At 36.2% G+C, this 16,829-nt stretch overlaps 1 protein-coding gene across 6 annotated transcripts in view; it reads right to left on the reverse strand.

Annotated features, from left to right (window-relative positions):
* Positions 1-16,829, reverse strand: part of LOC137236868 (uncharacterized) — a 1,561,671-nt gene that overhangs the window by 1,491,339 nt on the left and 53,503 nt on the right. Inside the window, exon 1 of one of the 6 annotated variants that reach the window (XM_067759920.1) lies at positions 2,204-2,425. The exons of the other annotated variants lie outside the window; for them this stretch is intronic. The gene's annotated coding sequence lies outside the window, so the exon portion shown is untranslated. Of the gene's footprint in view, positions 1-2,203; positions 2,426-16,829 lie in introns of those variants that run through there. 6 annotated transcript variants of the gene reach the window in all.

Below are 16,829 nucleotides of genomic sequence, written 5' to 3' on the forward strand. Positions count from 1 at the left end.
CAGCAATTCAGTAAAAAACAGCAACGACAACAACATTAAATACATAGATACATCTTAAAAAGCCAAATTGAGCGATTTTACCGTCGTGGTGGTCAATAGTGAGGGACGTGGGTACTTTTAAATACTCGTTTATAATTTTCTGGGTTTGTCTCCCATGTTATTGTCCAGCAATAATCTCCCATCATTTCTTCATTCCAAAAACCTTGGTAACGCTTTTCAAAAATTATGAGGTCTTGGTGAAACATTTCATCCTGTTCATCACTTTCAGCACCTAGGTTTGCGGGAAAATTATCCAAATGTGAATGCACAAAATGCATTTTGAGGGACATGTTGCATTTCATAGCACTGTAGTTTTTCAACAAAGCTTTGACCATCTCTCTATAGTTGGGGTCTTTGTTGTTGGCAAGAAATCCGCTAACGACTAGCTTAAAGCTGTCCCAAGCCGCTGCTTCTACTGATGATAAATGATTCGCAAAATTTTCGTCTTTCAGCAACCTTCTATTTTGCGGACCAACAAATATACCTTCTTTTAATTTGGCTTGAGTTATTTTAGGGAAAATTTCGTTAGGTACTGGAAGGATGGCGCGTCCTTATTTAAAGCCTTTACAAAATGTTTCATTAATCCTAATTTGATGTGAAGTGCTGGCAAAATAACTCGTTCGGGATTTACCAAAGGCGGGTTTGAGATATTGAAGGCACCTGGTTCGTACTCAGCTATTGGTGGCCATTTTTCCTGAATATAATGGGTTTCTCTAGCACGGCTGTCTCAAAGACAGAGAAAACAGCAATATTTGGTGAAACCTCCTTGAAGTCCGAGAATTATAGATACAACCTGGAATGTATTTCATATACTATTTATTTTAAATTGTACCACCGAAACTGCTTACCTTTAAGTCCGCACAAATTTTCCAATTAAATTGTTTATATTGAATAAGCTCAAGTAAATTGGATATGCTTAAATAAGTTTCTTTACTATTCTCAGAATATGCCACTGGTATTGACGGTAACGAATTTCCTTTATGGAGTAATGCTGATTTTAAGCTATGTTTTGAACTGTCTATAAACAAGCGCCAATCATCCACTTTATTTTCTAATTTTAGTGCTTCACATAAACCTTGAACATCATTGCAGTAGCAAATATTTTCACTTTTAGTACAAGAGAAGAGAAAGTCTTGTGTCTATTTCGAAATTTGGAAGTATTTGTTGTTGCATTATAAAATGATGGTATGCTATCCAAAGCGAGAGGCGACTGCAGCACGTACTGGTTCGGATCTAGCTCGTCGGAATGGGATGGAATCCTTGTCACATCACTTGGGTTAATATCGCCAACAACAAAAATCTACGTGCTTTTGTAGGCATTCTAACTAAAATTCAAAACAACTATTTCATCCCTAATGTATGATATCGGATACTACGAATACTCGCGAACGTATGACTTTCCTCCGGACGAGATGGTAAACTCCGGGTAGGCCCTCCCTACCTTGTGTTTCCGACACCAAAAAACTATGTATTGAAACACCCTAATGCTAGGTTCGGTTACTCAAACCCTACTTTACTAGTTTAGCACTTCATAATAATAACCCGTGATTAAGTTCACACTACCATCAAATATAAATTTATTTACTTCAAATTATATATGTATACCTAGAATTGCAAATAATATCTACCCGTAAATTTTGTAAAAATGTGTTTGCATAATGAACATAATGGTTGGTTGGGCTGCGCTTGCGTACATTTTTTTTTTTTTGTATATAATTACGGTAATTACGGAAACTACGGTAAACTTCTATGATACTTAAGTGTGGCGCGAGTTAAAATTTGAGCACTGTACAGTATTTGCTTATAAACATGGGTACACTGGGGCACTTATCCCCTAATAGGTATCAAATTTTACGTTCTAATTTCTTTTAGGAATTTACTTCTTTGAAATGATATAATTCTGTGACATGAAAATTATGTAATTATGAAAATGATATAATTAAGTTTTAACGCTTAATATGTATATTTTCTGAATATTTACGTATTCTAATTGTAACTCAGTTTAAATGAAAATTCTCCAAATAATTTTTTTTCTTCTTATAATGAATTCAAACTGATATTTTTATATATAGGTTAAGTTAAATTTGCAAATTCTATCCAGCATATACACACTATAATACCTAGTATTGGTGTAGAAAAATGAAAATATGAAATTTTCACTTACATGATTTTGACGTAATATCCCTCGGCTGGCCAGGCAATAAGATGCACGAAGTAGGCTGCATGAATTTATGAAACGCTAAGTATGTATGTATATGGCAACAGAACTTCAAAATTTATAACTTTACAAAATATAATTATTTATGTAGGTATATGCTTTTCTTCACATATCTATTTAAGTATTTAATAGTCTTTTTTTTATATTTACTTATATATTCGCAAAATTTACAGTTTCATTAACAGAAACCCTTATTCTTACGAATTTCGTTGTAAAAAAGTTTTTATTAATTTGTTTTCTTGTTGATTTAATTTCAAAAGCTTTTAAATATTAAGTCACTTCCAATAATATAGGTATATATACCATAGATATGGGAATATATCTTTTCCCTTTTTTAAAATTTTTCTTTATAATCATTAACACTTTCCAGACATGATCACTGCTAAACACTTGTAGAAGGGATGGCTAGGATCGGGAACATCATGGATGTTTCTGGCTTCTTTCTGATAGCCAGCAAGAATTGGTTGGGAAGACCCAAAATATATAATCTCGAAGGTTTACGCGGGTGGTACTTGTGCACCTCGTGTTCTCCACGTGTAACAAAATTTTTAATGCCAAATACTTAAACTGTTTTTTTTTTCTTAGCACGAGAACAACTTAACACCAGCAGCATCCAAATCAAAAAGACCAGAAAATTTTCTGATGCTTCACCTCAACCATCCCAACTCTCCTTGTTTTAATCCTCTCTTATGAAAATGTAATTGTCATTGTACATTAATTACTAGTATTCGTATTGGACCTCGCTACCTTTCACCGTGTATTGTACGGTGTATAAGTGAGCAGATATAAAAAATTGGTAACTCCACGGACGCGGACTTTTGAAACTACAGCTAAAATCATAACAAAACAGGAAATTCTGGAAGTACCTGACAATTCCAAATTTACTGGAGAATGATATTTTGATTTTTTTTTTGCTTTGTTGATTTGATCGTGTTCTTTGAATGTCTTTTCCATGAAAAATTCCTTTACTCTTCCCATTGACATCTTCTAACTCAAAATAACAATTTCTTACTTTCCTCACCACTATAGCCTTTATAAATTTCGGAGCTAACTTAGAGCTGAAATTGGCTCCTTATTACTTTGCGCGAAATTTCGGCGATATACTTCTTGACCTGGAAGTAGGTTTATAGGTGCGGATCGCAAGTTATATCTAATCTTGCTGGACTCGTAGGACATGCGCATATTTTCTTGCACTTCTAATCTAACCATTTGTGACATGTCGTCTCTAGCTATATATTCACCAACTTCTATGGAGGATAGTTTAGTTAACAGAGCATACGTCTCCGCATGAGTAATCATATGTTGACCAAACAGTATATAATATGGTGAATAACCTATAGTGCTGTGAACCGAACATCTAAGTGGCGCTCAAATTTTTGGTAAATGTAAATCCCAACTTCGTTGATCTTTGCCTATATATGGACGTACAGTGGATATTATGGATATGTTTACCCTCTCGGAGACGTTGGATTGAGGAGAATATATGGCAGTATATGTGTGAACGATTCCATATTTAGATAGAAAGTTGTTAAATTCATTTGATTTGAACTGAGAACCGTTGTCGGTTACTACCACTTCAGGTACTCCAAAAACCATAAATACGTTGTCTTCTAGGATTTCGCATATAGTACCGGTAGAAAATATCTTCAGGGTCTTTAATAAAGGAAATTTCGATACGTGATCTAACACAATGAATATCCCTATATTTCCTCCTTTTGACGGAGGATAAGGACCTAAGAAATCAAGGTAAATTCTTTGAAACGGTCTAGCAGATTTTGGTTGATCACCCATCGGGGGTCTCAAGATTGAGTTAGGGGCTTTCGACTGTAAGCAAACATCACATTTAGAAACAATATTTCGTACATCTGCTGCCATTTTTGGCCAATAAAATGTTCTCTTTAACCTATCCAGAGTTTTTGTAATGCCTCCATGCGCGGCTGTAATAGGGCAATGTGCACGAATTATAACATCTTTTCTCAATTCCTCGGGAATCCACAATTTCCAGCTTGAAGGTTCCACTACGGCATCGCCATTTGCAAAATCGGTACGTTTATAGATAAATTGGTATATTACTCGTATATCCGGAAGTTTATTCTGATTTTCCAGAATACTGTTTCGGAGTTTTCCATAACTGCCTGTCAGAAAATAAAGAGAATTCAAGTTAACTAATGGAACGGGATGTGTTTCATCACCTGTAACTTCTCTAGAAATCTCTTCTAATCGTTAAAGTGCATCCGGTACGACATTAAGACTACCCTTTCGATGTTGTATTTCAAAATCAAATCCCTGTAGCTTCAATGACCATCGCGCTAATCGCCCATTCAAGTCAGGTTGTCGCATTAACCACTGTAAACTGGCGTGGTCTGTTATAACCTTAAAAGGATGTCTAGCTAAGCGTGGGGCAGTTGAGGGCGAGCAGTTTAATATGAGTTATAAGGGAGTAATTTGATGCGCTTGTAGGCGTATGAGTCGTGGCACAGTGGATGGCGTACCCGACTCACACGTTTGGGGTTGCGGGTTCAAAGAGCACTGCAAGCAAGCATTTTTTAAATTTATTATCTTTTTTATTTTATAAATTACTATTTTAATGGACTGTATGTAATTTTACTTTGTTTATGGTGTATTTAAAATACGGGACGATGCAAAGCATCGGTACGCCTTATTTGTGATATCTTTATTTTAATGTATTTGTTTGTTATTTTTAAATTTATTTAGAGAGACGTCACTATGTACCTGTTACACCTTGTATTTATTCATTGGGGGCGAGCACTGGGGGCTCCAAGGTATTGGCTGCGGGATGAGCCACCTTGTTTTGCTTTAAAAAACCCCTTGTATTTATTCATTGGGGGCGAGCACTGGGGGCTCTGAGGTTTCGCTCTAATGAGCCACCTCATCTTCTATTTGAAGAACCTCTTGTATTTATTCATTGGGGGCGAGCACTGGGGGCTTTAAGGTTTCGCTCTAATGAGCCACCTCATCTTCTATTTGAAGAACCTTTAAAAAATATGGAGGCGAGCACTGGGCTCTGAGGTATTGGCACCCCATCTTCTAGTCGAAGAACCTCAATTTTAAATTAAAAACTAAAACTATGTCTTTAGAATATTTCACTAACAAGTTGAGAATTACAAGCACACTCAATGGCTAATGAAACAAACGAAAGAAAAAAGTCATAGTTTAAGTCGCTTAAATAATGTCCTTCAACACATTCCCAAAATTTGTAGATACTTAGTACAGCTTCCAAGCACTCTAATTCTGTGATGGAATAATTCCATTGCGCGCGATTTAACTTGTGGGAGAAATATGCTATGGGGCGTTCAACTCCTTCCACTTCTTGAGCAAGCACTCCTCCAAAACCAGTCACGGAAGTGTCGCACTGTATAATGAAAGGGAGTGAAAAATCAGGAGTTATCAGGAGAGGCGCTGATGAAAGCTTTTCCTTAAGGGTTTGGAAGGCGGCTTGGGCTTCGTCTGCCCACTTGAAATAATGGGTTTTGGATGTCAAATCCGTCAAAGGCGCTGTTAGACTAGCGTAGTTGTCGATGAAACGCTTGTACCAGCCGACTAGGCTAGAAATCGTCGCATCTCTCGAACACTTTTCGGAGGTTTGATATCCTTTATGTCAGACACTTTTTTTGGATCAGTTTTAATGACACCATCTCCAATTATAAAGCCAAGATATCGTACCTCACTCACACAAAAATTACATTTTTTGATATTCACTGTTAAATTGGCTTTCCTTAATAGTTGCGCTATTTCAGCTAATAGTAAAAGATGAGAATCAAAGTCTTCTGAGAACAAAAGAAGGTCGTCCAAATAAACGAATGCACAATGTTTTAAATGTGGTGGTATAGTCATGTCCATTAAGCGACTCATGGTCATAGGTGCATTACAAAGCCCGAATGGCATTCTGTATAAGGGTCTATTTGGTACGGTGAATGCTGTGTAGTCACGGGAACAAGGGCTTAATACTATTTGCCAAAATGCATGCTTTAGATCAAGAGAAGACATATACCTGGCTTTCGGCAAACGGCTGAATATACCATTGATTTTTGGCAATGGAAAATCATCTTTGACCGTGACGCTGTTCAACCTGCATGCATCTAAGCATAGTCTGGTCTTGTTTTCCTTCTGCACAATAGCCACGGGACTACTTCAAGAGCAATTTGGGGAAGCTAACTCGATAACACCCAATTCTAACATTTTGTCAACTTCCGCGTGTAGCTTCTTCTCCACAGCAGGTGACACTGAAAAATATCGTTGCTTTATCGGCTTAACATCTTTAATAATCTCAATTGTATGTTTCAACAAAGGGGTTTTACCCAATCCTTCCTTTTCGAAGGATGGGAAAAGAGAGACAACCTTTGACAACTGACTGCGTTCAGTACTACTCAAGGTATGCATTTCAGAACTTTCCAGAATCTCATTTTCTTCCTTTGAAAATTTCTCCAATATTTTATTCATTAAATTAAACTTGTGAAAGAAATCTGCTCCTAAATACATGTCTTGCTTTAGATCTGGTATTATAAAAATTTCTAATTCCTTACTCGCTCCGTTGAATGTTATTTTAGATGGAACACTACCGATTATCCTATATTTCTTTCCTCCAGCTGTTTCTAAGTGTTCATGCAAAACCATGAATGAATAATTTTTATCTAGAAAATCTTTTGCGGATTTTCCACTTATACAGGAAATGTTTTCCCCTGAATCCAAAAGTGCGTAAATATCCATATTAAAGAACGAAATCTTGACATAGGGACGGTTATCGCTTTGACTCAAAGTAATGGAAGACAAAAACTTCACGTAATTTTTCCGGTTTCGTTTAACTCTAGCCCAAAATGATCTTAATCGCTTTTTTGGCCGTTTGATTGGTACTCTTGCGGTTTGTAGGTGGTTTGATAAGAGCTTCAGTAAACAATCCTGCACGTATGGTTTCATAGTTTGAAAGTCTTCTATGATACGGCAAAATGTGATGAAATTGTGGAGTCGTCGTCGAACCAGTATTGGTACGTGTAGAATTTAGCAACAGATGAAGTGGTTGGTCTTTTGTTTTAGTAACTATAGCTTTCGAGGTTTGAACTAATTCTGAGGCGAGCGTAGACGTGAGTTCTCCACGCTCCTTTGCACGTTTCCCGAACCCTTACATTTTACACATCTTGGTTTCAGGACATTGGCTTCTCCACATCCGTAACAAAATATAGTACGCTCCTCTAAACAGTCTACGTACCGATGGCCATCCTTTCTACAATTCCAACAACGTAGCTGTGTATTCCCTATCTCCGCGATATCTAGTACATCTTTCTCTATTAGGTCGTTAGTATTCAATTGGAGTTCATTTACTTGTCGTCTTACAGGTCGTTTTGGTACATTTTCACCATTTTCTAGAAGAGATTCTCTACGAAGGAGTAGGTAAAGTAAATGAGCTACTGAAGTTATAGTTTTATAGAAAAGTTCATTTCTTATTTGTGGGCGCAAATTCCTTCTCAACACTTCTAAGAGTTCTTGATCTGGCATGGGATAGCGAAGTCTATCACACATATGTAAAATTGAAGAATAAAATTCATCGAAACTTTCATGTTCTTTTTGCTTGCGTTCTCGCACTAGGTCACGAACAACACTGACGGTGAGATGATCACGGAAATTTGAAAGAAGCGCGCCACACAATGCTACCCAATCTACGTGAGAAACAGATCGGCGATACTTCCAGTACCAACCCCGTACCTTTCCTACGAACAGAATATGTAAATGTTCACACAGGGTCCTAAAATCTCCGTTTAAACTATCGTTTGTCAGTAACGTAATCATGTAAATGAATTTATCAACCGGCATTTTTTCTGCACTACTATTAAATGTAACATTCCAACTTTGAATAAGCTGGGCAATTCTACCACTATTGTTCACACTATGCGGAACAGTAGAAATTCTTTCTCGATTGTTAATAAGGTGGTTTTGTCCATCCATTCGTGATTGGCTATTAATATTAGCTTCCGCGGCAAAAGCTGTATCATTTATCCGTTCATTTTGAGACCACTCAGGTTCTGGTATAAGCCTAACATTTATCTGACTAACCTGTCGGGTCAAGTTTTGAATTGTCTGCGTAAGCATTTCAAACCTATTTTGTAAATCTACTTCTATGTTGGATATACGCTTCTCGGGGATACTTCTCTCCTTCTTCTTCTTTCCTTCCATAACTCCTAATGGAGCATAGGGCCTCGACAACCGATTTGAATCTTATTCTATTTGGCGCTGTCCTCGTGAGATCATTCCACGTGTAACCTGCATCTTCCAATTCTTTATCGACAGTTCTACGCCAGGTTTTCGCAGGCGCCCCGGGTCTTCTGCTTCCTTGCGGGTTCCACCGCAGTGCTTGCCTTGCTATATTGTCTGGAGGCCTCCTAATCGAGTGTCCAATCCACAACCACTTGCGTTTTGCAATTTCTGTGGCTGCTTTTGTTTGGCTTGTTCTTCGCCACAATTCGTCGTTTGTTATTGTTTCGGGCCATCGAATTTTCAGGATTAGGCGTAGGCATTTTTTAATAAAAACTTGCAGACGCTTCTCAATTAAGCTTGAACTTTTCCACGTCTCACAAGCATAGAAGAGCACTGATTTAACATTTGAAATAAATAGTCGCAGCTTAGTTTTCAATGATATATGACTGGACCTCCATACTTCTGTCAGTTGGCCGAAAGCCGCTCTTGCTTTATTTATGCGGGATGTAACGTCCTCGTCCGCATCGCTTGTATTTGAGATAATACTGCCGAGGTAAACTGCGGATTCTACACATTCAATTTCGTTTCCATCGACAGTGAACATTGTTGGTCTTGCTGAAACATTATAACCGCATTTTATGATTTTTGTTTTGTCGGTATTGATACTTAGCCCGGCCCTTTTGGCTTCGATGTGGCAATTGTTCTTGTACAGGGTTAACGGCGGTATCGTGCGATATCATCGGAAAAGACAAGTTAAGATTTGGAGAATTCGTATGTGGAACTAACTGAGGGAGTCCTAAATGGGGTTGATCTCTGCTGAGATTGCTTCTTCCTCGTCGGGAAGGAATAATTCGTAGAACAGCTCCCGTTGAGGACTGTTGTGATATCTGGGTCGGTAAGCTTTTCTCTGACATATGCGTTATATCAAGTAAGCTGTTCTTTGTACATGCTTTTCTGCACTGAGGACACGTTTTAGAGTTAGATAACCGTTGGACTAGACAATCCATATGAAAATCGTGCTGGTATCGTGTTCGGACTATGGCTGATTGTCGATCCATCCTTAAACACATACAGCGAAAGTTTCACCTACCATACTAGCTGTATATAACAAATTCTCATTGCTATGCACTACAGATATGGTATGACCTTTCTATCAAAAATGCTAAAAATAAGAAAACAATAATGAAATCTACTAAATAGATAGATATATGTATAAAGCGGGCTAATCTGAGTATCAATACCGAACCTAAAAAATTTAATTAAGAAACTCATAGCATACGTAAATTGTAAGAAGTGGGTTGAATAGATGCTAATATTTTAATTTTTGATTCGAAAGGTGTATTGCCGGTGATTGAACTTTTCCCTGGTTGAAAATCAAAAAAACTTCCAATTTTCGCAATTAATAAAATTAATAAAACTCAATTCCGCAACCTTCTGTTAGCAACCATCCAAGAGGACATTAAATAAAACCGGTAAGAAGTTGTAGGCCTTCAATTGCGAATTAAGGTAGCTATCGGTCAATGCAATATGGTTGACCAATTGCAATAGCAATTCCAATATAGTTCACCTAAAAGCAATAAAAGTTATACGAATTTATCGAGGGCTTAAACAATTCGACTTTTGTTTCTCACAGACTGCTGAAGTATTGAGTACCTTCTTTGCCTTTAACAGCTGCGGTAGTCACACGTTGTTTTGGGCCCCACGTTGGGCGCCATTTATTGTTGCATTATAAAATGATGGTATGCTATCCAAAGTGAGACGCGACTGCAGCACGTACTGGTTCGGATCTTGCTCGTCGGAATGGGATGGAATCCTTGTCACATCACTTGGGTTAATATCGCCAACAACAAAAATCTACGTGCTTTTGTAGGCATTCTAACTAAAATTCAAAACCACTATTTCATCCCTAATGCATGATATGGAATACTATGAATACTCGCGAACGTATCATTTTCCTCCGGACGAAATGGTAAACTCCGGGTAAGCCCTCCCTACCTTGTGTTTCCGACATAAAAAAATAAAGTATTGAAAACACCCTAATGCTAGGTTCGGTTACTCAAACCCTACTTTACTAGTTTAGCACTTCATAATAATAAACCGTGATTAAGTTCACACTACCATCAAATATAAATTTATTTACTTCAAATTATATATGTATACCTAGAATTACAATTAATATCTACCCGTAAATTTTGTAAAAATGTGTTTGCATAATGAACATAATGGTTGGTTGGGCTGCGCTTGCATACATTTTTTTTTATGTATATAATAATGTATTTTGTTCCTTATCAATAAGTGGTGCTCATTCTTCTATAGGTGTATAAATATGACGCTTGCTTTTCTTTTCAATGGGAAGTTGTGTGTATATGCTCTATTAGTAAATGAGCACGGTAGGCCAAACTACGGCAAACTTCTATGATACATAAGTGTGGCGCGAGTTAAAATTTTTCGTGAGCACTGTACAGTATTTGCTTATAAACATTATTCTAATTGTAACTCAGTTTAAATGAAAATTCTCCAAATAATTTTTTTTCTTCTTATAATGAATTCAAACTGATATTTTTATATATAGGTTAAGTTAAATTTGCAAATTCTATCCAGCATATACACACTATAATACCTAGTATTGGTGTAGAAAAATGAAAATATGAAATTTTCACTTACATGATTTTGACGTGATATCCCTCGGCTGGCCAGGCGATAAGATGTAGGAAGTACGCTGCATGAATTTATGAAAAGCTAAGTATGTATGTATATGGCAACAGAACTTCAAAATTTATCCTTTTACAAAATATAATTATTTATGTAGGTATATGCTTTTCTTCACATATCTATTTAAGTATTTAATAAAGTCTTTTTTTTATATTAACTTATATATTCGCAAAATTTACAGTTTCATTAACAGAAACCCTTATTCTTACAAATTTCGTTGTAAAAAAGTTTTTACTAATTTGTTTTCTTGTTGATTTAATTTCAAAAGCTTTTAAATATTAAGTCACTTCCAATAATATAGGTATATATACCATAAATATGGGAATATATCTTTTCCCTTTTTTAAAATTTTTCTTTATAATCATTTCATATTTCATATTTCTTTATTCAGTCTATGATTTGTAAATCTTACAGACTATATTAAACATTATTAAATATAAGGTTCATTTACAGTAAAGTTAATTTAAAATGGAAAATAACATATTTTTAAAACTTCGACGAGATATCGAAAAATCAATACAATAATTATTATTGATTGAGTTAATAGCAATTAGAGCGCGAGTGATCGGGCCATTAAATGCGTAATTAGATCTAAACTGGTCAATTACAAACATAGTATATTGGCGCAAAGTCCGTGATGGAACATAAGAGTTCAAAGACTCTAACAGTATCGGGCAATCAATATTGCCATTAGAAATATCATAAATAAACATTATAGATGTAATTAATCTTCTACTTTCTAATGTGTGAAGATTGATTAGCTTACACCTAGGGATATATGGAGGAAGAGGCAGATCGAAGTTTATATAGTATAAACAGTACTTCATGAATATTTTTTGCACACGTTCGACTCTCTTATTGTGTACCTCATAATAAGGACTCCATATTATGGAACCATACTCAAGCCTTGACCGTACAAAGGCTTTGTATAATAGTTTTTTAGTATATGGATCCTTAAACTCGGATCCATTTCTTTTAATAAAGGCCAGTAAGGAATATGCTTTGGAGATAATAAAATTTAAGTGCTCGGTGAATGTAAAAGACGAATCAAATACAACACCTAAATCCCGAATTTTATTCACCCTAAGTAACGGCTTATTAGAGACACAGTAAGACGAAATCAATTTATTACATAATTTGGAATAAGTTATGTAATAACATTTGCTGGCATTCAGCGCAAGCTTATTTTTACAGCACCACTCATTAAAATTATTTAACTCAGATTGTAGTATGAGAGTATCAGACTCGTTCTTGATTCCGAAAGAAATTTTCAAATCATCAGCGTAAAGAAGATAATTGTATTGCTTGAAACAAGCACTTACATCATTGATAAAGAGAATAAAGAAAAGTGGGCCAAGGATACTACCTTGGGGCACACCTGAGGTTGCTACGTAAGGAGATGACTTTACGTTGTCAATAACAACAAAATTTATCCTATTGGATAAGTATGAATAAATCCATTGTAAAAATGTTGAGTGGAAACCCATTTTTCGCAATTTAGCCACGAGAGCTTTATGCGAAACTCTGTCAAAAGCTTTGGATATGTCCGTATATATGCAGTCAACTTGACAACCATGAGTAAAAGACGAGATGCAGTAATTAGAAAAAACGACCAGATTAGTTACTGTTAAACGCCCCGGAACGAAGCCATGCTGACATGGGCAAATATAACGCTTAACTGCGGACGATAATTTAAACATCACCGTTTTCTCAAAAAGTTTTGAAATCACGGGGATCTTCGATATTGGCCGATAGTTTGTAACGTCAATTTTACTACCACTTTTATGAATTGGTTGAATAAAAGTAGTTTTCCATTCATCCAAAAAGATACCAGACTTTAATGATAAATTAAATATATGCAACAAGGGCTATGCAACGGAAGCTACACATTGCTTCAGGAAAAAATATGAAAATTCTTGATAATAACATTGCTTGGAGCTCTTGATCGTCTGAATACTTAAGATAATATCATCAATATCTAGAACTAATGAGGAGAAGTCGAAACAAGACGTTATCCCATTCAACATATCCCCGTCGTCATTCCACAGATCATCAATAGCAAAGTTTGCTTTAAAAAATTCTGCAAACAGATTGGCTGAATCACTAGACGATGATGAATTCTTGCCCTTGTAAGACACAGACAACGGTATTGTTGAAACCGATTATTTGGAGCGAATGAAATTCCAAAACGATTTAGGATTCGATTTGATATTATTTTCGAAATTGAGAATATATCGATTGTACAGAAACTTATCAAGACAATTAAACTCCTTCGCGTAATTCAGATATTGTTGCTTGAGTTCGGGACTTCCTGATTTTTTAAAAAGTTTATGATATTTATTACGCAAATTTGTTAGAGTCTTTAAGCTTTTGGTATACCACGGCAACTTGTAAACCCTTGCCGGGAAACGAGGAATATTAATATTCATTATTTCCGTGATATTACTTTTGAATAAGTCAAAGCAGTCTGAAAGATTGCGATTATTAAAAGGAGACTGCCAGTCAATATTTGAAATCAAATTATTGATCAAGGCAAAATCACATCGGCTATAATTGAAACCAACTTCATTATTGAGTTTAATATTTCCAAATTCATAAAACTTAATCTCCAATATCAATGGTACGTGATGTTTGTCAGTATTAGACAACGGGCAGAGGGAACGAATTAAATTATAATTAAGATCATTACTAACAAATATAAGATCGAGGATTTTACCTAGCTTTTTTTCAAAATCATTGATTTGAACTAACTGTAAACTATAAAAATTATCAACTAAGTACATTTCACTAGCTTGATTGACATTAGTAGGTATGACAGTTTTCTCACCTGGAAGATAATTCCATACGATTTTATTTAAGTTAAAATCCCCTAAAATACAAAATTTAGAATTCAAGTTCAAGTTAGTGCTCGAAAGATGCATAATACTATTAACATGATTTTCATAAACACTATCTGCACTATTTGGTGGTATATAAGAAACACTGACAAATAGACATTCTGTTTTGCCTTTTATGCTGATAAATAGAAGTATCAGCGATATTAAGAGGAACCTCCGAGCTTTGTAGGCTTTTTCTTACAGCAATTAGCACTCCACCACCTCGATAAAGTCCTGTACTTACATTATCACGATCTTTGCGATATATATTATACAAATTTTTATCAAAAAACTCATTACTAAAAAAGCCCGCAGTAAGCCACGTCTCAACAAGAACTATCAAATCGTATTCTTCACTAGAGGTAGCAGCAAATACAGCAGAGGCCTTAGTTCTCATGCCTGATATGTTTTGAAAATATATTGATATTGAGTTCTTTAAAGAACGGGCATCATCAATTAGACATGAATTGTAGCAGTCATTATTGGTGACGGAGCGAGGACTTATGAGTTGTCGTTTTGCACAACAGTCCTTTGAAAAAAACGAAACGGCCTTACTTTTACATCCGATGGCCAAATTGACGAATCGAGCAACTTATTGTAATTAGATGCTGAGATCCCAAGCTTAAAATTAACACTCCGAATGGACTTTTCATCTACGTCCCTTTTCGTAAGTTTTTGGCAGCGCATTAATAAAGGCGAAATATTTGCAGTTCTTGATACATAGTCAACTATAGTTTCAGCATTCACAGATGGCTTAAAAGATGACAGATGAAGCCATTTGAATCGTACACTAACTTCTAAACTAGCAGTAGAGTTACTACCAACAACTATTGGACGCGCCTTTTGGTTGTTCATTCCATCACTTTGGGAACTATTTTTCAATTGCTTATTGGGATGTCCGGTATTAGAAGAATCAGATCGAAATGAAGCGACAGACTCTGCAGTATCAAAAACAGCGCCACCTACAGCAGAATAACTACCAGCATTCCCACTCCCAATATCAGCGACGCCAGCAGCAGCTGCAGCAGCATCTTCACCACCAACAAGACTCCGGCTCGCATTATCAAAATCACTAGCACTCAGCTGTTGAAGAGAGTGAGATTGCACCTGACACTGCATTTTTTCTATTGCTTTTTGTGGTTGTTTCACGTTCGGTTCGACGCCCTTTGTTTTTGACCGCGTTACAATAACATTGTCTTTAGCAGCAGAGTTATTTTTGTTTCTCTGTTTATTATTAGCATTATTATTTAACGACTTGGAAAAGCTACTGAGAGCTTTGAGACTTTTTTGAGTCTCTGCAATTTTGGACCGCATAACAGAGGGCAAACCATCAACACAATTGTCACATCTGTAGAACAGATTATTATTGTTTTTTAATATATTAATAATATTAGCACTAAGTTTTGTGCATTTTATGTGCGTTTTTATTTCACATAGGCCACACATTAAGTGGTCATCACCACCACACAAACTTGTACACTTAAGACAGCTATTCATCATTTAAAAATATGATACAAGCACAGCGAATAAAAACACGTCTGCTCACTACTAAGTTCTGACAAATTCAAATCATTAACACTTATCCAGGCATGATCACTGCTAAACACTTGTAGAAGGGATGGCTCGGATCGGGAACATCATGGATGTTTCTGGCTTCTTTCTGGTAGCCAGCAAGAATTGGTTGGGAAGACCCAAAATATATAATCTCGAAGGTTTACGCGGGTGGTACTTGTGCACCTCGTGTTCTCCACGTGTAACAAACATTTTAGTGCCAAATACTTAAACTGTTTTTTTTTCTTAGCACGAGAACAACCTAACACCAGCAGCATCCAAATCAAAAAGACCAGAAAATTTTCTGATGCTTCACCTCAAACTTCCCAAATCTCCGTGTTTGTCATTGTACATTAATTACTAGTATTCGTATTGGATCTCACTACCTTTCACTGTGTCTTGTACGGTGTATAAGTGATCAGATGTATAGAAAATGGGTAACTCCACGACGCGGACTTTTAAAGCTACAGCTAAAATCATAACATTGTCGAAGGGCCCAGGCTGCTCCATTGCTGCAAATGAGATCCTAGAACTTCGCTATCAAATTTCGATAATTTCAAATCTCTGGCCAAATCATCAAGTTCGGCTTGTGAGACTTGAGGTAGGACCTCTCCTTCTTGTTCACTGTCTGAATTATCTGCTTCGGAGTCATTTTCGCTTGAGGCTTCAAAACTTATAGGCGGCCTATGTATGGGTAAGGTATGGTCATGTAGTTTTGGTTTTTTAGCTGATGTCACATTTGGATAAATTATTAATTTCCTCTATTTTCTCGTTTTACCTTTAAGGTCTATCACGCAAAAATAGCACTGGTCGTGGTTAAAGGGTTCAGTCCACATCATTGGAACACCAAAATTCATGTTATGACCTTTACCCGATACCCATCTCATCATACTGAGCTAAGCAGAGCTCACAAAGCATATTAACTTTGTTCGCATAACGGCAATCCGTAACGGCATAAACTAATCGAGTTAGATATAGACTTCTATATATCAAAATGATCTGGGCGAAAAAAGAAATTTATTTAGTCATGTCCGTCTGTCCGTCCCTAAACACGATAACTTGAGTAAATTTTGAGGTATCTTGATGAAATTTGGTATGTAGGTTCCTGGGCACTCATCTCAGATCGCTATTTAAAATGAACGAAATAACCACACCCACTTTTTTGATATCGAAAATTTCGAAAAATCCATAAAGTGCGATAATTCATTACCAAAGAGGGATAAAGC

The sequence above is a fragment of the Eurosta solidaginis genome, chromosome 1 (genome assembly GCF_040869045.1).
Source record: "Eurosta solidaginis isolate ZX-2024a chromosome 1, ASM4086904v1, whole genome shotgun sequence".
NCBI classification, from domain to species: Eukaryota; Metazoa; Arthropoda; class Insecta; order Diptera; family Tephritidae; genus Eurosta; species Eurosta solidaginis.